Genomic DNA, 21,048 nt, shown 5'->3' with positions numbered 1-21,048 from the left:
CTCTGCTGCTCAGCTAAGCACAAACACCCACTGCGTCTTCTGTGTAAAATCTGACTGGACAGACAGCCTGAATACAGCTCAGGGTCTTCTTGAATCACAAGGAAAGTGTTATGGTAATTAAATGCCATGTTTCTCAGCATGGCAATCGTCTGTTTATGAATACTTGTTTTGACTCAGAGTCTCAGGGAGTGTGAATTTAAAACAGAAAAACTGGAGAAAATGTTTTTTCCCCCGTGATTGTTTTCAAGGTCGAGTTCCTCATGTTTTTTTTCTGAATATTATGGTTTCAGAGAAAATGTTTTATTTCGTGTATTCCCATATGGTTCTCATTTTGCCTTTTGACGCCAGATGGATAATTTTGTGCCTTAAGTCTGCATTATGCAAAATGAGAAAATGATCAGTGTATGCTGCTGCACATCTCCCTTCTCTGTAATGGTGCATCCCTGTTGATGCGTTGACTGTGGCAGCACTACGACAGATAGATCGGTCCAGAGAGGCAATGTTTCACCACAACACCAATCAATATCCATCTTTGTCGCCCAGTTAAATGAAAAAAGGACAATCTTCCCCTAATGTGTCTCTTTTATTACTAGTATTTATCACCAGAGGAGCGAGGATCCGAAATATGACATTCCAAATTCATCGGAGCGCTCTCGAAGTAGTATGAACATGTATGCTGAATATGGTGATATTAGGAGAAGGTTTATTTCTCTTTTTTCTGTCTTGTTCAGCAGATCCCCACTCTCAGGTTTCTGTGCTTCCCCACAGTCTTCCCTGCGCTTTCGTTTTAATTTTTGATGAATTCCATAATAGCTTTAGCAGAGGAATATATTGCGAATCTGGCCTTTGTGTGTGCAGGGCGGCAGGCGCGTTGGAGGGAGGTTGGTGCCATATGTTACAGCGTGGAGATTAAATTGGCTCCATCTCAAACCGAGAGGAGCCACAGAATGTACCCGAAAAAAGAAAAAAAAATCTTTTTTTCCCCTCATCGCCTTCAACAAAAGAAGGTATTAAAGAAACACCTGTGGTTTGAGCAATGAGATATTCAGAACTTATCCCACTATTTTCCTCCCTCTCTTTCTTCTTTCACGCTCTATCTCTCTCTCTTCACCCTCTCACCCTCTCTCACCTCTCTCTGTCTCTCTCTCTCGCCCGGGGCATAATCTCTTCCGCAGAGATGCTGAAGTAGAGTAAAGCTGGTCTGATTCTCTGTCTTCCTGCTGGCTGTGATGTGCTTCCTGTTGGAGGGCAGCCTCTGAGAGGAGAGTGGGCCTTGTTAGGAGAGCAGATAAGTGACAGATGCCAACTAATGATGTGCTGACAGACCATACGAGGGCCAATCAGGGGGATTCTAGGAGAAGGAAGGGGGTGAGAGAAAGGGAGAGGGTGAGAGGGGTGTTAAAGGTGGAGTGATGTGCTGGAGGTGGTGTTAGGGGGTTGGGACGCTTCGTTCCTGACTTACTCACAGCTTCAGAAGGAGGCTGTCGCCAGGGGAACAGATTGATTTTGGCATGCGATGCCCCTGGGGGGGGGGGGGGGGGGGGGGGAGCGATTTTCTCTATCATCTAACTTTTTCCACAATGCTGAAATGATGAAGCTCCTAAATCCACTTGTGCCACTCTCTAAGCTGTGCTGTCGGTACACCCTGAGGTGAGTAGCACAGGTCGGCCATCTTGATGTCTGGCTGCCAGATCCAGTAATCCGAAGGTTGCCAGTTCGGGGAGTGTGGGGATGAGAGGAGAGGTGGAGGAAGAGACTAGGAGAGGTGGAGGAGGAGACTAGGAGGAGAGGCGGAGGAGGAGACACAGGAGGAGGTGTGGGGGATGAGAGGAGAGGTGGAGGAGGAGACACAGGAGGAGATGTGGGGATGAGAGGAGAGGTGGAGGAGGAGACTAGGAGGAGAGGCGGAGGAGGAGACACAGGAGGAGGTGTGGGGGATGAGAGGAGAGGTGGAGGAGGAGACTAGGAGGAGAGGCGGAGGAGGAGACACAGGAGGAGGTGTGGGGGATGAGAGGAGAGGTGGAGAATGTGGTCGGGTGGAGGGCTCACTGTATGCAGTGAGAAGGGGCAAGAAGGAGCGATGTGTGTTTGCGAGTGTGTGTGTTTGTGGGAAGGGGCCGGCTGTAAAGCTAGCAGGGGAGGTGGGGGGGGGGGGGCGTCCAGCAGAGTGGAGATGCACACAGCTCCTCACCTCCAACGGACCTCATTGTCCTCTGTCACGACTCAATCAGCCAATCCGAACAAACCCCCAGTCGCTTCCTGCATCTCACACGCTTAGCTCCCCATCCCCGGATAGCGCCTCCCCCTCCCTCCTCCCAGGCCTTTCAGCCGGGAAGAGAGTGTTTCCCACCTATACCACCTCTGTGGTGAAAGAGTTTAATGAGCAACTGTAATTTCACCGGGCGTCCTTGCCTCCCGTTGCTGCAGATTACAGCTCATTAAGAGCTACACAGAGACAGGCCGCGCCTGGCCTCTGATTCCCTCATTGTCTCCTCTGATGCTGCAACAGAACAGCAGTGACAGGGGTGGGGGTGGGGGGGGGGGGGGTGGGGGGGCGCATTACGAGACAAACAGACAGATTCTTCTTCTCTGCTGCTGAGAACTCTGCTGCAAAGTCTTCTTCTTCTTCTAGACAAGCGTGTCTTCTCATCAGGAGGAAGAGCAGAGCGCAGGAAGGAGGGAAAAAGGAGAGAGAGAGGGAGTGAGGGAGAGAGGGAGATTGAGAGAATGGATAAAGGGGAGGGGAGGCAAACAGAAAGAGAGTGGCTAAAGAACAGCTGCATCGAAGCAGAAGATGAAGATATCCCGTGGAAGGGGGAGGAGGGCAGCCCTCCTCCAGGACATGGTGGAGTGGAAATGACCTTGTGACCAGGGAAGCCGTTTCCACGAGGCCAGGGGTCGGAGGGTAGGGGTCAGGGGTCACGGGCTGGAGGTCGGAGGGTGAGTGGGTGTGGGAAGCAGGCTTCAACAGAGATGTGTGCAGGTCTTTCTCTGGCAAAATAACCTTTCTGCATCTGCCTCATTCTTTCCCTTTTTCCTTTTGTTTCCCAGAGAAAGCTTGTCGAGGAGCCCTCTCCTCCTACGTCGGCTGTGCCAGGCAGTGCGTGGTAATTGCCATTGAGCTGTTTTTGTGTTTGGATGTATTCATGCTCTGTTCTCCTCTTCCTGGTAGGAAACCATAGAGCGAGTCCAATGGCAACCCCACTCACTTCCTGCCAAAGTTCCTGTTTAACAAAGAGAGAAAGAAGTGAACTAGTCCTGCAAGGTATCTGAAACAGCTGCATGCTCGTCCTCCACATACACACACACACACACACATACACAATCACCACACGCGCACACACAGACACACACACACACAACCACCACGCACACACACACACAACCACCCCACGCACACACACAGACACACACACAACCACCACGCACACACACACACAACCACCCCACGCACACACACAGACACACACACAACCACCACGCACACACACAAACACGCACACACACACAACCACCACACACACACAGATGCATACACATGCACGCACATACACGCACACCCTCACACACACGGTCACACTAACCCAAACACAAATACATGCGCATGCACACACACACACACCCAAGCACACTCCTCTTGTACACCCTTCCTCAGTAATTGCCGTGCAAATCTAAGAGGAGACAGGTGTCAGGGAGATGTAACAAATGTACTGTATTTTTTTAAGTAAAATATGGAAACAATTTATTTACAATTTTATTGACATTGGCCTGTCAGGCTCATGTCAACGAGAGATATAATTCCATCCTGTTCCATTTCATCTGGACACCGGGCTCATGTACAAAGGCATGAGTGATTTACAACTATTGAACCGAGATGTCATGTGATTGTATGTTTTCCCCGGGCCCCCGATGAGGGCAGTTGTGTCTTATCTGGGTGCTGCCTCCTTTGGGTGAAGCCTCAGCTATTCCGTCTGTCCTGAACAGGGATTTTATATTTGCTCTCTCCTCAGAGGAATGGAGATTGTACGTAAGCGCCGACGATGAGCGCATTGTGGGTGTAAAACAAAAGACAGCCTGTGACCTCAACCCACAAACACAGCTCTGAACCGGGCCTTGCGGTGCCGGGGGCACCTCCAATCGCACCCAGCCCCCCAGCCCCCCTGTCCTCCTCCTGACCCCAGGCCCAGCCCCAACACTGTGATGAGGCAGTCTTTGACAGTCAGTCTCTGCAGAGTTTGTTCCCAGCTTCCAAGAACACTGAAGCATGAGTAACCCATTGAACACACAGACACTTCCACCATATCCACTGATGTCACGCTTTACGGTGGGTGTCAGATTACACTGAATGAGTTTCCCCTGCGGCATCTTGGATAGTCTTTTACATGTTCTTGTATTGTGCATCATTAGTGTGTTGGGGAAGCTTTAAGGCTTTCTTTGGTTTATGGGACCAATACAGCAGTATGCAGGAAGCATCAGCCATCACACAGACATGCAGCCCTTTGTTACGGGCGATGGATAACTCTGGGCCTTCGCTCCTGTCCTTCCCTCTCTCCCTCTCCTGTCAGTCTGGGGCCTCGCCTCACCACAATACAGCTCCTGTTTCCTGGCCTCTGACCAGGCCTGCCTCTGACCGGGCCTGCCTCTGACCAGGCCTGCCTCTGACCAGGCCTGCCTCTGACCGGGCCTGTCTCTGACCAGGCCTGCCTCTGACCAGGCCTGCCTCTGACCTGGCCTGCCTCTGACCTGGCCTGCCTCTGACCAGGCCTGCCTCTGACCTGGCCTGCCTCTGACCTGGCCTGCCTCTGACCAGGCCTGCCTCTGACCAGACCTGCCTCTGACCGGGCCTGCCTCTGACCTGGCCTGCCTCTTCACAGCCTGGACACAGATCGCTCCAGCTAAACCCTGAAGTTCCCAACCTCCTGAACACTGGGATTCAGGGTCTAATAAAGAACGAGACAAATTTCTCCAGCCCCTGTTTATTTCAAAACGGATCAACGGGATCCTAGATAAGTTGTGAAGAATAATCTCCAGTCCTAACTGCTGCTTCCACCGCATCCTTCTACAGCCAGCCTGGCCTCGGATCGTTTATCATCGCTCGGCTTGTAATCCACTTTGAAGAGGTATTGTCTGTGTCTGCAGTCCCAGGCTGTCAAGGCTGTCGGTCCCTCTCTCTGCGGCGGTGTCATCCTGTACCACACACTGTGTGTCAGCACGCATGGGACTCTCACTCACAGTCTCCACATCTCCCATCCCACACGCCTCTGTCGCCATTTGTCAGACCCCCGCTTTGACTCTCCTCTCTGCGTCTGCAGGGCCGTGGAGCTGGGCTGATGGCAGCAAGTGATAGGTGTGTCGGCCCCTCTCCTCACTGACACACACACACACACACACCTGCCTGTCTGTCTGAGACGGATCTCCTGTGTGCTTGAGGATTCGGAGTGTGTGAGGGTTTGTTGACAGACAGTCAATCAACTGCTGACGATGGTAATAGCACAGCCGACAGATCAATTAGTTCTATTCCGGTGGAGACAAACCCAAAAAGACTAACAGGCTTGTTATGCATGTGTGGCGGTAAAGTATCAATCTCCCTCTCTCTCTCTCTCTCTCTCTCTCTCTCTCTCTCTGTCTCCCTCTCTCTCTCTCTCTCTCTCTCTCTCTCTCTCTCTCTCTCTCTCTCTCTCTCTCTCTCTCTCTCTCTCTCTCTCTCTCTCTCTCTCTCTCTCTCTCTCTCTCTCTCTCTCTCTCTCTCTCTCTCTCTCTCTCTCTCTCTCTCTCTCTCTCTCTCGGCTGTGTGTGTTTGTATTTTTTTTTTTTGCTTATTTCCCCTCCTGCCCCTCACAGATATACAATATGAAGGGGAGGTGGTTATCCTGGACATCAGAGCTGAGTAATGGAATAGGAACACTCGCCCTGGGCAATGAGAGCCGCACTATGCTTTGTGATTTATGCTTTACTTCTCAGGGAACTAACGTATGTATCTGATCATCCATCCACTCCAAGACTGGGATTCATATATACACACAAGTACACATACAGACACACACACAAGAATGAAGATGGGTAACACATCACACAGCGACAAAGACGTATACACACACACACGTACTCGTACAAACACACAAAGAGAGACACACACACAAACAGGAGGATGGGTTGCAAATCACAGGACATCTCTCTCCTCTCCTGAAGGGCATAGCTGGCCTCCTCCTTACACCAGCTCTGCAGAGGTCACTCCAAGGTCAAACTAATCATGTGGAGGCAAACACAGATAACATCATTAGCGCTGCCACCGCCGTCCCCGTTAAGCTCTCTGGTTTGTTTGTCTGTTTCGAGAGTGTCAGCTTAAATCACGGGTGTGATTTGAGACACAGGGTTTTTGTGAGCGCTTCACGTGTCCTGCATGTAGGTCATGCACCGCGGTCGTGTGTTCACTGCTTGCAGTGACGGATGTTCCGAGGGTGCAGGGAATGCTGAACAGCTTCAGCCTCCAGGGATCCTCCAGGGGTCCGGCTCTGTCCTTCACACTCAGGGCTGGAGCCACTCAGCCCTGCCCGGGCCCTGCCCTCCAAACCCAGGGATCCGGCTCTGTCCTTCACACACACTCAGGGCTGGAGCCACTCAGCCCTGCCCGGGCCCTGCCCTCCAAACCAGCTTTTTCAGGAGTCTCCACTCCGACACCCACCCACCCCGAAGACAGGAAGCATCCGGCACACGCGACCAGCTCAGGGAGACGGCTCCTTACATGTCGTCACGTTGTACGGTATGCTGCGCTTTCTGTTCCCAGTCCTCCCCTGCTGGCCCAGAATGCTCTGTTCCTGTTTCCTGTTTGTCTTCTTCCTCGCTTCCTGAACTCGTCTACGTTGACAAGCCCACCTGCTGTCGAGCTGGGCTTCCAATGTTCTGCATTGTCAGATAAGAGGGATAGCCAAGGTTCCTCTGGACTCAACACCACCACCCATCTGCTGAGGACTGGTGTGGACTTGCCCTTGAAAGAGACAATGCCTCTTTTAAACACACACACACACAAACACACACACACTGAAGTACACACGATAAATTGTTAATGAATGTGTCCCTGTCTTTATGACCATCCTAGGGTCCACTAGGGAGAAGGCACATCCAGTATGCGACACACACAGAGCAACACACCAAAGACAAACATGCATCGACACACTAAATATGCAAGCATTGGGCCAAACAGATGGAATTTGGAGATTGTAAAAAAGAATAATACTATCATATAATCCACAAACTGGCACAGATCATCTCTAGTGCGTCGAAGGGGGGGGGGGTTATCTCGTAATAATAACACAATTATATGGGGTGTGTGTGTGCTAATGTGTTGGTGTGCGTATGTTCTGAATATTTCAGTGTGTATCAAAGGTTTAGTACAGTGTGTGTGTGGTAGGTCTGGACTGGTAATCTGCCATACCGGATAGGTGCGGTCCAGTGGGCCGACGCACTTGGGGCCGTCATGATATTTAATATATATATCAATCTTTATATACATTTATTTTTATAAACTTAAAATTGGCCAATGACCTGCCCATAAATCAGGGACAGCGGCCCATTTTGCATACTGACACTGGGCTGGCCCAATCACATCTCTTAACAGGCTCCACCCTTCCCCCTCTGTTTCTTGTGTCAGATGCAGTGGCTCAGAGCCAAAAATCAGTGGATTAGGATGGAGAAATAAAAATGCAAGGGCAAGGGGGGTGCGGAGAAGTTGCGGGCCAAAAAAATTAAAAGTAAAGACGTTGATGCCTCAACATGTGCAAAAATAACCGACATGTTTAGTGCTGTAGCTTCAGTTTCTAAGCCTACAGTACCTGACATTTAGCAAAAACAGGTGAACATAGAACATGGAGGAGAGGTGACTGGCCATGGCACCTGTCAGGTAGAGGAGCAGGTGTCTGACCGACCGACCGGCCAGTCTGAGCAAAAACACCAGGGCCATTTTTCTGTCCCAGTCCAGCCCTGGCGTGTGGTATTTAGATGGCTAGTGATGTGATGGGCTGTGACTGTGTTTTCTAACACTTGCAGCTAGACGCATCGATGGCCTTGAGGTTGAACCTCAGAGATATGGCCTTCAGGCCCCCCCCCCCTATAAAGAACCCGCGTCTCAGGTACCTCAGAACATGTTACAGCTGTCACCGGGTGGAATAATCTGGAGCCGTGAAATAGAGCTAGCGTCTCGCAGTCTGAATCCAGAACGAAATCTGTCACTCACTGCAAGTAGGCGCTGCAGAGAAAGAGAGGGAGAGAAAGAGAGAGTCAGATAGTGAGAGAGAGAGAGAAAGTAAGAGAGGGAGAGACAGTGAATGAGCGAAAGAGACAGAATTGAAGGACTGTCACGGTTAACTGAAGTAAAGAAACAAAACCGCATACAGCACAACCAGATAATAACACGACAATTTCCCCTTTAAACTTCCGTGCTTTTATACACAGGGTTCCTCCAGCTGGGTATTTTACTATTAACATGAAGACTGGGCCGACAGTAAATGAGTCACCTCTCTATAAAATAGGAGAATTAAACTTCCATTAAGCTCTCTGTAAAACAGCCAAACCCGGTGTACGCAAAGGTGTACGTGCGTGTGCATTAGCTCTACCGGTGAGGCTAGCATTTGTATTCACCTTCCACAGCTATAGCTGTAGTATCCTAACCAGCAGCTTGTGACCAGATGTCATGGCAGGCAATATTTCCCATTTCTTATTCACGCGCCGAATAGAAACTGCAAGAATTAGAGGTTATTTATGATGGAGGGAGAAGGGGAGAGTGTGAGAAGGAGGGAGGGAGGGAGGAAAAGGGGGGGATAAGGGAGGAAAGTTAATTTGTGCTGCTGTTGCTGCTGTGTTGGGCTGCAGCTGGTGATGAATGACAGGGAGAGAGGTCTCTGCTGGAGGAGAATGGCGGAGGGAATTCTACTGCATCAGCTTCGTGTCTGAAGAGTATGACTATATTCCCTTGTTTAGGGAATTCACTTTTTTTATATGTGTAATAGAAACGGGTGGCTGACAAAAGACACACTCCCAAACGTTTTCTGAAATCATCACAGTTGGTCATTGATTGCTTTCTTGTTATCACTGATGAGCAAAGAAAGTCAGGTTAAAACACAGTCATTATTTCCTGTTATTTCAGTTTATAGCGTACTATGTAATGACTTAGTTTCATGCGAGAAACAAATGTTTCACAGTTTGTCAGACCAGTGAGTTTCAATGGATTCCTTAACGCCCCTCCAAACTTCACTGATTATCATCAGCGATCTGTTTGAGAAACATCACACCTTAAATAGGCTGGCAAGCCATATATCTTAGCTCGGCCAACGTGCTCAGTCAGTTTGAGAAGTAATTCTCCTTTGTGATGGTGTTCGCCAGAGCGTGAGCCCTGAGATGAAACTGGCATCATCTATCGCTTTGACATGGCTGTCATCTCCCGTGTCCCTCAAACCCAGTTCTTCATCTTATGATGCACACAGACAGACCACGGCACCTACCACAAAAAATACTTGATGTTGCTATTGATTCACTGTGGTATTTACTGTGTAAGTCTGTGCTGGTACTATGCACAGGTAATTGAAGCCATGCTGGTCTACCTGGGTTGTATGAAGTCATCCGGGGGGGGGGGGGGGGGGGGGGGGGTATTGACTGCTGCTCCCATCATAGCTCCTCCTGATCCTGTTACTCCTCTCCCTTCTTCTCCTCTTCCTCCTTTCTCTCCTCCTTCCCCTTCTCCTCCTCTCCTTTTTCCTCTTCCCTCTCCCTCCTTCTCTCCCTCCTTTTCTCTCCTCCTTCTCCCCCTCCTTCTCTTCTCCTCCTCTCCCCCCTTCCGCACCAGTAGTGCATGAGTCACGGCTTGTCTCCTGTCTGTGATGGACAGACCATTACTCTTTCGTCCACCTCTGGGCCCAGCCAAGTGCAATGCATTTTTACAGGCTGTAACAGAGATGGAAGGAGGAAGAGAGAGAGTCGGACGAAGACAGGGAGCGAGAGACACAGATAAAACCACAAAGGAAGAGTGAGAGAAACAGACAGACACACAGACAAAGGCAGAAAGAGAGAGACCAATATAGAGAGAGAGATAGTCTTCAGTCTTAAGACAAGACTGAGTCTCAAGACACAATCCTGACTGTGATGTTTCACCCCCCCCCCCCCCCACACACACACACACACACCCCACACACACACACACACACCTCCCACCTCCCATATCCATTCTCCAGTCTGTCTCCAGACCTAACCTCCTTAGAGACGGCAAAGTGGTCCCCAGCCATGAGGAAACCCCATTACTTAACCACGATGCCTTTACCAGGGAGGGGGTAGCCCCCCCCCCCCCCCTTCTACTGTGTGTGTGGACAATATGATAGTGTTACCATTGTGTTTTTATGACTGTTGAAAAATAATGGCAGTAAAGCTATCACTACTCATCCATCAGCTGTTACAGCAGGACAAGGGAGTGAATGAGGATTGATACTAAAGCTGTCTGGTTCTTCTATGACTGATCGCAGTAACTTGATTGCACACTGTGGACCTTAAGGTTCTGTACAGGAGCAGTGTTTTTGTGTCTGGAAGAGAGGGGAGGACAGAAAGAGAGAGAGAAAGAGAACATGGGTGGAAGAGATCCAGAAACCAGTCCTTCTGTCTTTCCGTCTCTTTCTCTGTCTCCCTCCCCCCTGTTTCCCGCCCGTGTGATAAATGTTGGCCCCTCTGTTCTTCCCTGTCCCCTGTCTGCTGGTTGGTTGGCTGTGAGATGCAGCCTTTTGGCCCAGCGGCCAGTCTCAGCCCTGTGGAGGATCAGCACAACTATCACTCTCTCTCTCCCTTTCCAGTCTTTTTTTCCTCCCCCTCCAACCCCACTGTCTCTCCGTTTCGGTCGATCTCTCCCTCCCTCTCTTTTTTCTTCCCTCTCTCTCTCTCTCTCTCTCTCTCTCTCTCTCTCTCTCTCTCTCTCTCTCTCTCTCTCTCTCTCTCTCTCTCTCTCTCTCTCTCTCTCTCTCTCTCTCTCTCTCTCTGAAGCCAGATTGCCTTTCACATGAGGTAATGAAGCTACTCTATCAAAGGTCTGTACCGCCATCCGCCTCTCATCCGCTGCGTACGCTCCTACAAGAGAGGGGAATGGAATACTATTCTTGCGGTGCACTGCTGAAGGAACTGCTCAATCATTGCACGCGCTCTGTGTTCACTCAATGGCCTCTCTCGCGGGTAAAGCTCACCTTTTCTTCGGGGGTGGGAGTGGGGAATGATTCACCTGACTCGCCAATGAGTGCATCAGAATCCCAAAGTGCCCATCACAACGAGCAACCTTCGGGAAGTTGACGGCTCACCAGCTTGTAGGAGCATCCTTAGAAAGGGGAGCTGGGAGGCAGGATGTGGGCTTGGTGGAGTCTCCAGAGGGCCTCTCCCCCTCCCCAGCTCTCTCAGCAGGATGGCCATATGGACAACGCGTCTCACACTCACACTCCAGAGAGCTCCGTGCTTCCTAAGTCCTTTAAGGAGCTGATAAAACGATCTTTCGTCGATCTGGAGGGTTGTCCGTGTCCGGTCGCAATCATCCCTCCCGCAGAGAAGACAATGTTGTGTGCAAGATTGTCTTTCCTATTTTGTAAAATGACATCTAAAAACTGTTGGGCCGCTTTGTAATCTGTTGACATTTAACTCAAACCAAACACAAAGCAGCCAAAAAACATCATACAGACACATTTCCCACCTGGCTATATTTAATTTGATTCCAAATACATATTTTGAGACATTCTCCATCATTCACTTGTGGGTGTGGGTGTGTTCCCTTCCAAAGGAGGTTAGACTGTTTTGCCGGCTTTGGCAGCCGTTGACAGAGATAAGAGAAGCAAGAAGTGGCCACCCTCACCCCCTCACACCCCCTCACCCCTGTATTCTAGCTGCTAATTAACCTGCTGGTGCCATCCTACAGTATCCACCGCACAGGGGATGGAGGGCCCTGAGTCGCTTTCCTTTGTTCTCTCTGTCTGTCTAACTCTCTCCTTCTCTCTAACTGTCTAACTCTCTCTCTCTCTCTAACTGTCTAACTTTCTCTCTAACTGTCTAACTCTCTCCTTCTCTCTCTCTCTAACTGTCTAACTCTCTCTCTAACTCTCACTCACTCACTCACTCACTTTCTTTCTGTCTCTCTCACTCTGTCACTCACTCTCTTTCTTTCTCTCTCTCTGTCTCTATCTCTGTCTAACTCTCTCCTTCTCTCTCTCTCTATCTGTCTAAATCTCTTCTGCTCTCGCTCTCTATCTCTGCCTCACGTTGTAACTCAATTCCTCTCTCTTTCTAACTAAAAACACTTTTATTTCCTTTTCTCTATGTTTCTACCTCTGTTTCTCCTCTAATAATCTATTCTCTCCATCTTTTTCTATTTTTCTGTCTCCGCGCCTCTCTTTCTCCCTCACTAATAATCTCCTTGTCTCTGTTCTCGCATATCCTGTTCTTCTGAGTTGTGTGAGAGCGTGTTCCTCCCAGCCCTTGTTAAGGGGCGCCTCAGTGTGATGCCTTCAGTCACGGTAACCACAGGTGTTCTACCTGGCGACAGGCCAAACCTTCACAGCTGAGGACTCCACAGCCAATTACAACAAAGTCTCGACCAAACACAGGGGACGCTGGACTAATCACTGGACATTTGAACATTTAAAGGTCCTTGGGAGAGGACGTAGGCAATGAGGCAGGCTTGGTGCTGTAACAGGCAGGTGGGAGATGGGGGTATTTTGGTTAACCCAGGTATGGAGAGACACAGGCCTGCTGGGAGGGGGGTATTCTTGTTAACTGGGGAAGAGAGAAGCCCTGCAGGGAGGCAGATGGAGAAGCTGGCTGCATCTGAACGATGACTCCCCTGCCGTGGTGCTGCCAGACTGGGGAGGAGGAGTGGTGAGATGATGGTCCAAGTGCTCGCTACTCTCTTTAGCATGCGGTTTAACTTCCTGTGACTCCCAGCCAGAAGCCCATTAGCAACTCACACTACTTTCCCTCTGCGTCGGCGGAGAGAGAGAGAGAGAATGCATGGTTTTTGTTTTTGCCCGTGAAAATGAACTCCTGGAGGTAATTGCTGTTGTGTTGCAGTTAGGTTGTTGTTCATTACGAGGCAAGTTATAAATGAGAGCTCTCGCAGCGTATGTTGTCGTCAGGCCCGGCTGCCTTCGCTGCCATCGTAGGCGACACTCGCATCCCTCACTGCCTGGGAGGAAGCCGCTGATATAGCAGCCCTCTTATTCATTTAGCCACATCCGCCACCAACAGGGAGATAGAGAGGGGGGAGAGACAAGGGGAAGGGAAGCGTTTGAGAAAGAGTAGATGAAAAGAAGAAAAAAAACGATGAGATGAGGAAAGAGACGAAGGCTTGGGGGGGGGGGGGGGGGGGGGCAGGCAGGCGGGCGCAGACAGAAGAACGTCTTAACCCACACACACACACACGTCAAAGAGTGATGTTTGGCTGGCGTCGTCTGCAGACGGACAGATTGCCGTTGATAGTTTGTGTTGGGAATCGTCGAACGGGGGGGATAATGCCAGGAGGTGGGGAAGAGAGGCAGATGGCTCCCGTCAGGGAAATGGGCTCACCGCATATGAGGGAGGGAGGGAGGGAGGGAGGGAGGATGGGTGGGTGGGTGGGTGGGTGGGTAGGTAGGTAGGTAGGTAGGTAGGTAGGTAGGTAGGTAGGTAGGTAGGTAGGTAGGTAGGTAGGTAGGTAGGTAGGTGGAGGTAGGTGGGCAGATGGTCCTCTCAGCGTGCCTGTAATGACTCCTGCTTCTGTAATCACCTCCTTCTCCTCGTCTAATTCTGCCGCTACCTCGACACACCGAGCCTTCTCCAGACCCTGGGTGCGTGCGTGGACGTGGGGGGAGAGTGAGCGGGCCTGCACGCACCAATAAAACCCTTTCTCTCACCCGTCCTCATTCTTCAATCTCTCCATCTCCTTTCCTCCTCCTCACTCTCTCCCCCCACCCCCGTCTCTGTCTCCTCTCCTCAATGTCGCCACATGAAGGAGTGTGTGCGAGGGCTGCTGCCTGTTTCATCGTTGTCTTGTGTGTGTGTTTTGGTTCTTATTCACGTGGGGCTTTAGTCAAACTCCCCCAGGATGGGACCCGTCGCTCAGCTCCAGGAAAGACTCATCTGGTTCCAGCTCCTCGTGTCCCGGTGTTGCAACTAGCAGTGAGAAGAATCTGCCACAAAGCATTTTGTCTACGGCGTCAGTAGCCAGGTTTTAATTGCCTGTGCGTGTGTGGTGCTCAACCCAGCGAAGGAGGTCACAAAGAGGGAGCTCGCGATCAGCCGCCCCGCGGCGTCGAACGGCAACTCCTCGCTGGAGGGCCGCTGTGGCGTCTGAGTGGCGGCGTGTTGAACTTGGCGCGACACAACAGGAGAGGGAGGCTGTGGGCTGGAGATGGGAGAGGCAGGGAGGGGAGGGTGGTGTAGGGGTCTGCAGAGGGCAGTCAGAGGACAGTAGGGGGTGAGGAGAGCAGGTGGATGGCAGGTGGCCTGGGGCTGTGTGGAGCAGGGGCCTAGTGCCCAGGGCAGGGAGCCCGGGGAGGGAGGCTGCAGACTGGGGCGTGGCTGGGGCTCTGGGCTGGGGCTCTGGGCCAGAGCCAAGTGGGCTGCGGAGGTCAGCGCCTGCCTCATGTGGAGACGAACCCCAGGAAGCTGCTGGTGGAGGCAGATGGTCTCCCTGGACCCCTTCGACACACGCCGAGCTAGGGGGAGGCAGAAGAGGCACCCTCCAGACATGTCTGTCCTACCTGCCCATCTCTCCTCCCCATCCATCAAACCCACCGTGTTGCGTCAGAAGACGATGAGAGAGGAAGAAGAGCGGTGGAGAAGGAGAGAGCGTGCGACAGAGTAGCTCCCCACAGTGCATCCATAATGATCTGCATCATCATGGCTTGTTACTGAGCCCTGCCATGCTGTGCTGTGTCACAGACCGCGAGGGATCCGGGCGCATGTTTACTGCTGCATCTCTAGGCCTTTTATTAGATCTGGATAGGGTCGAGTGAGACTGTAATGCAATGAAGAAATCCCTATTAGTCAATTACACTGATCATCATTACGCTCTTGTAAACAGATCTGATGGGCTGCTTCCTGGAAAGGAGGAAGACGGTTGATGATGGTAAGAAACATCCAGACATCCAGACACCCCAACGCTGTGACTGCTTAAAAGAAGCTGTGTTACTTGAGCTGCGTTCCACGCCGTCTCCATGTTTTTGGTGACGTCGTGTATTGCTGCATTGATGTGTTCAGTGCTGGAGGATTTGGGTTTACGCCGCATGGTTGGTTTGATAGACATCAGTCGTGCAGATTGTGATTTAATCGATCCTCGAACGTTGTCTGTAAATGACACAGCACACTCATTTGATTCAGTCATTTCAAATGCATCTTTAATGAAAGCAAAATCAAATTAGTTACCTATCAATACACAGCATTGTGTGTCTGTACTGCTGGGAAGCTAAGATGGCAGGATGTTAAGAGTGTATTTAGATGCAAACCACATCACATATGCAAACCTCATAATCCCATTTTCCAAAACACAGCCTCTGATATCCTGTGCTTTTAGGCAGTGAAGGTGCTGAGGGAGGGAACATAGAATAATTTCACATAGCAAGAATATACATTGTGACGAGACTTGTATGCCAATGATGCTGGAAAGCCATTTTCCGGACTGAATATTTAGGGCTCAAGATGCAGGCAATATAAAGAGAAGTTGAATTAGCAAATAATTCATCACACACTGCGAATGTGTTCATGGGTATGTGCATACAAATATGCAATTCTTTCAGCCGTCGGAATATAAAAAGGTTATATTACTAAGGGGAATTTTGAATACATTAGCTTTTTTATTATTCAGGGATATGCTTCATCCGTGGGTGTCCCCGCTCAGTTTTAACTAAAGATAAAAGAAACAGTCTTTCATGTTCATAGTAAAGATGAAAGACCTACTATGTTCCACCTGTGAAGAAAAGTGCTACCACTTAATTCACTGTATGCCAATTAGTCCACGTCTTTATTTTTATCCAACACAAAACAATCCTTTGTTTGATATATTTCCAAATAAAAAGTTTTCTTTTGTTAGGTGGAACTCAAGAGGATATGCAACGCTGCTAGTAAAAGGTTATGAGAAGATGCCAGACAGGTCAGTACTGTACCTGTTTGTTCTGGATCTTTGGCCCGGGAGACACCAGGGTCTTCTGTGGGAGATGGCCTGACTCTGACGCAGGGAGGATGACCCGGGGTGGAGTACAGCAGGGAGGAGGCCCCGGGGTGGAGTACAGCAGGGAGGAGGCCCCGGGGTGGACCAGAGCAGGGAGGATGACCCGGGGTGGAGTACAGCAGGGAGGAGGACCGGGGTGGACGGCAGACACCGTTGTGTCTGCCGTTCTTAGCACCACACTGCACACACCCACACACACACCGACGTGCACGATCACACATACAAACACACACAGACATCCACCCACAGAGAGAGAAAGAGAGAGCTCCCTGACCTTGTGGGTTTGGTTTCAAGGACTCCCTGCCATCGATCTGTCCATGGAGGCAGTCCGTCTGCAGGTGTGGACAGGATTACCCTGGAGGTGACAGGAAAGATGGTGTGAGAGGGTGTGCATTAGTGCGTGTGTGTGCATGAGTCTGTGTGTGTGTGAGTGTGCATTAGTGTGTGGGTGTGCGTGTGTATACGTGTGTTGAGGCAGGGGGAGGGGGGAAGCATATATAGCTAGCACATGCAGCTGTACAGCACGCTAACACATGCAGCTCTACAGCACGCTAACACATGCAGCTCTACAGCACGCTAACACATGCAGCTCTACAGCACGCTAACACATGCAGCTCTACAGCACGCTAACACATGCAGCTCTACAGCATGCTAGCACATGCAGCTGTACAGCACGCTAACACAGTGCTTCCCCCTTTGATGACCTGAGGACAAATCTGAGCTTCTGCGTTTAAATTGTTAAACACATCGTACCTTTAGATGTCAGAAGGGAAACCTGCAGAACTCTAGAACCCACTGTGCTTCTACAGAGGGTCCTTTATGACTGAATTACAGGAAAATGCAGCACCAAAACAATCTCTTCAGTGTCGTGTGATGAGGCTCAAACACAATGTGTGGTGGATTGGGATGAAAGCTTTCATTCTTTTATTCCAAACCGCCTACAAGCAGAATGTTTACCGTTGCCAGGGAGAAAACAGGGTGTGGTATTCTTTTTGCCCCCTAAATATGTTTCATAAAGCAGTGAAGTATTGTTGCTGGTAAGTGACATTTTGTCTGCCCGTGTCTCGGGAGCAGTGGAGAGGTGCCCTGCAGCGAAGCCTTTGAAATATCTGTCTGTGACAGAGCAACCCTCCACCTGCCCTGAGATCAGCCCCAACGACTAGCTGCAGGTTAGGAATCCCTGCCTTTGATTTAGTAAGGGGGGCATTATGGTGCAGATTTCCCAGGAGAGAATAAGTTCACAGATATATGACTCGTAAGGTAAATGTAGCTCCTCATTTCCAATTATGGTTTAGACAGTTTGATTTGGGTCAGAAAGGGAATAGGGAGAGAGGGAGATAGAGAGATAAGGGGGGGGAGAAGAGAGAGAGAAATAAAGATGGGAGGCCCACGGGTACTAGCCTGTTAACCTGCTCATGCTCGCTCGCTCACACACACCCTCACATGCACAGAGGAAGACAGGATGTCTGTTCCTTTGGCATTCAGGCTGGATGCAGCATTGGAAGTCTACACAGCATCCTGTGAGAGGGGAACCAGTCACACTCTCTCACTCTCACACCTACACACACACACCTACACACACACACACACACACACACAAACTCTTTCACACACACCTACACACAAACCAAACCAAGTGAAGGGGACCAGTCAGACACACAAACACACACCAAAGGCACACACATCCTGAGAGAGGAGAACTAGTCATACACACTCTCACACACACACCTACACACACCTACACACAAACCAAGTGTGGGGAACCAGTCAGACACACACACACACACCAAAGGCACACTCATCCTGAGAGAGGAGAACTAGTCACACACACACACACCAAAGGCACACACACCCAAGAGAGAGGGGAAGGAGGTAAAGGAGTCAGGCTGTGCCAGCTGCCTATAAAGGACCCACTGATCCAAAGTACAAAAACTAGCCTAGCAACCATCCAGAGAAAGTGAAGCAGCCAGCCCTCTCCTCCCAAGCCTGCGTTGGCACGGTGTCTCTGGAGGGCACGGCCACCTAGAAGAACTGCTGCTAGATAATGGATCATTTCAGGGGGGGGGTGGGCCAATGTGCTTTTAAACTAGTGGAGAGTCAATGATGTGAAGAGGGGGAGGTGACGACACTGTAGGGTGTCAGAGACTGAAGGCAGACAGACCGAAAGAGGACTCGTGTTTTCAAAGAGGGAGGAGCTAAGTGGATGTTGCTGGTCACCAAGATGTAGTGGATGGACTGACGGCTATGGAAATCCTGTCTTTTTATTGTCATGTAACCCCAGTCCTAACTTAGTCCCAATTTGCTATTTACTCCAGGATTTGGAACTCCTGAAAGTGCCCATAGCCCTTTCTTCTTGGAACAAGGATCCATGGATTCCAAACAGGATAACCTTCACACTTGTAGGCACACAGACAGAGTTGTAGGTATAACTTCGGATGCAACTTCTCTCATTTATCAAATGTACTCAGGTGACTCTGCGGAGCTCTGGCAGATAAATGTCATAAAGATTCATATCTTGTCCTCTTTTTCACCACTCCCTTCAGCGTTCCAAAACCAAGAAATCAATTTTCAGGTTTTCTCTCTATGTAATAGCTTGCCTTTTATAGCAGCTGTTGTTTTGCAGCCAAAATCCCCGTCTTGAGATTCCTGATCTTATCGAGCCAACACAATTCCTGGGTTTCAGTTAAAAAAATCGTTTTTTTGTTGTCCTGTTGTCCAAGAAAAAAATGAACAAGTTTGAAGAAAAAGGCTCTATGTGTACACAAAGGTCAAGTCTGTTAGGCTATGTGTGTGTGTGTGTGTGTGTGTGTGTGTGTGTGTGTGTGTGTGTGTGTGTGTGTGTGTGTGTGTGTGTGTGTGTGTGTGTGTGTGTGTGTGTGTGTGTGTGTGTGTGTGTGCGTGTGCGCGTGCGCACGTGTGCGTGTGTGTCTGTGTGAGGTAATGTTAATCAGAGGAGATCAAGGCTCTGCCTTTAAACAGCTTGGTCAGTGTAGTGAATGTAACTAGTTTGACTGCAGTTTAGTTCAACAAAGCAACGGCTATAACAACAGGCCATCAACCCTGTACTGCCAGCTACTGTAAGTGGTTGTTCAGTCTGTTGCAGTTTTTTATTGATGGTAATAAAAGATTGTGGAATCCCACAAAAGCACTTACACATCTCCAGTGATGGCCCACAATGATATAATGCTGGCATGTTGTGTATCTGTAGAATACAGAAGCAGACGACATTAAGTCAAATGTCTTTGTATAAAAATAGCTAAATATAAAGTGCAACACTAGTTTGGTTTGTATTTTATATTGTATTTTAAATTGTAAATTGGCAAATTATATTTTATTTTATGGCAACTAATATTTTATTGTATATTTTATTTTAATTCTAATTCCACTTAGTACTGCTAGTTTATGTATCCTTAGTATAGTTAGACCACATTTAAATTTAAGATGTTTATTGTATGCACCTTCCTGCCAAAGCAAATTCCTTGTCTGTGCAAACTTTCATGGCGAATAAATCCCTTTCTGATTCTGGTTCTGTACATTAGCACTATGCAAGTGACAGACCATAACATATGATTGTAATTTGAAGTTAAATGATATCACCTCTTTAAAACGTACCATTAAAACATATTCACATTATAACAATTGACAACCCTGCAACACATATAGATCCATGTTTATGGATATCTGTTGTACGAGCCATCCATAAGGGCAGAGTAGTCCCAGTCACCCAGGGCTCAGTCTGGTCCTGCTGCCTGTTTAGTAAGGTGCTGCTGTCCCATCCTGTCAGTCCAGCGCCACGGAGGTCCGCTCTGACGAGAGGTAAAACAAGGACCAAACAGAAAATCACTTGCTTACGTCTTAATATCTCTCAGGTAGTTCCCCCCCCCTGCTGTCAGCCTGGAGTGTGTGTGTGGGTTGGTGTGTCTGTGTGTGTGTCTGTGTGTGTGTGTGTGTCTGTGTGTGTGTGTGTCTGTGTGTCAGAGACTGCAGATCGGAAGGAACATTAGGTGTCAAGCCTGTTTCCCGTCAGGAGGGAAGACGCATCATCTAGACCAGCAAGTAGAGAAGACCAGCCCACACACACACACACGCACACACACACACAGAGCAATCCCAAGCTCTGAAAGTGCTGAAAGATATCTGTATGACTGGAAGGATGAGTTGAGAAGACAAAGGGACTGAGATTCTCCCAGATGCCCCAAATACATCCTAGCACACAGAGCCAGAAAGAGAACTCAATTATCATGTCTTAACCCGTGACAATGCTGCATTCATTCCCACATTCAAATACTCCTGCTGGCTCCCTGCCAGCCAAGGCTTTAGCCCAGATCACAATAAACCTTTGAAACCCACTAGCAGCATGCACTTTCAAAGCGCACGCACTTTCCTTGCATACTTTTGAAAACTGAATGGGTTTGCTTGACTTCCTTTGATGTGGGGTGTAGTGGAGGGGGGAGGGGGGAAGGCGTGTGACATTTCCCTGTGGCTGTGTGTTTGCCGTTTCAAACACCTGTATGCACACCATGTCTGCCTGGTGCCGTCTCGTGGGACAGAGACATGGCTCGTGATGTGGCGAGAATGAGAAAGGGATGGAGAAAAGGAGAAGGAGCAAGAGGGAGGGGAGAGAGAGAGAGGGAGGGAGTGAGAGTGGGAGTGAGAGAGAAAGAGATGATGGTGAAGAAAGTAAGGGAGATAGTGTATCGGTGAAGAGCGTGGTTGACAAGGTCCTTCATCACAGGCAAACGCAGAGGCAGCGCGACGATTGGCTGGAGCTGGGGTCGTGACCTGCGTTATTACAGAAGCACTCTGAGCCAGAGGCTGCATGAAGCCTTCGGGCCGTG

Source organism: Hypomesus transpacificus, chromosome 19 (assembly GCF_021917145.1).
Source record: "Hypomesus transpacificus isolate Combined female chromosome 19, fHypTra1, whole genome shotgun sequence".
Lineage (NCBI taxonomy): Eukaryota > Metazoa > Chordata > Actinopteri > Osmeriformes > Osmeridae > Hypomesus > Hypomesus transpacificus.
This window is presented reverse-complemented; position numbering follows the sequence as displayed.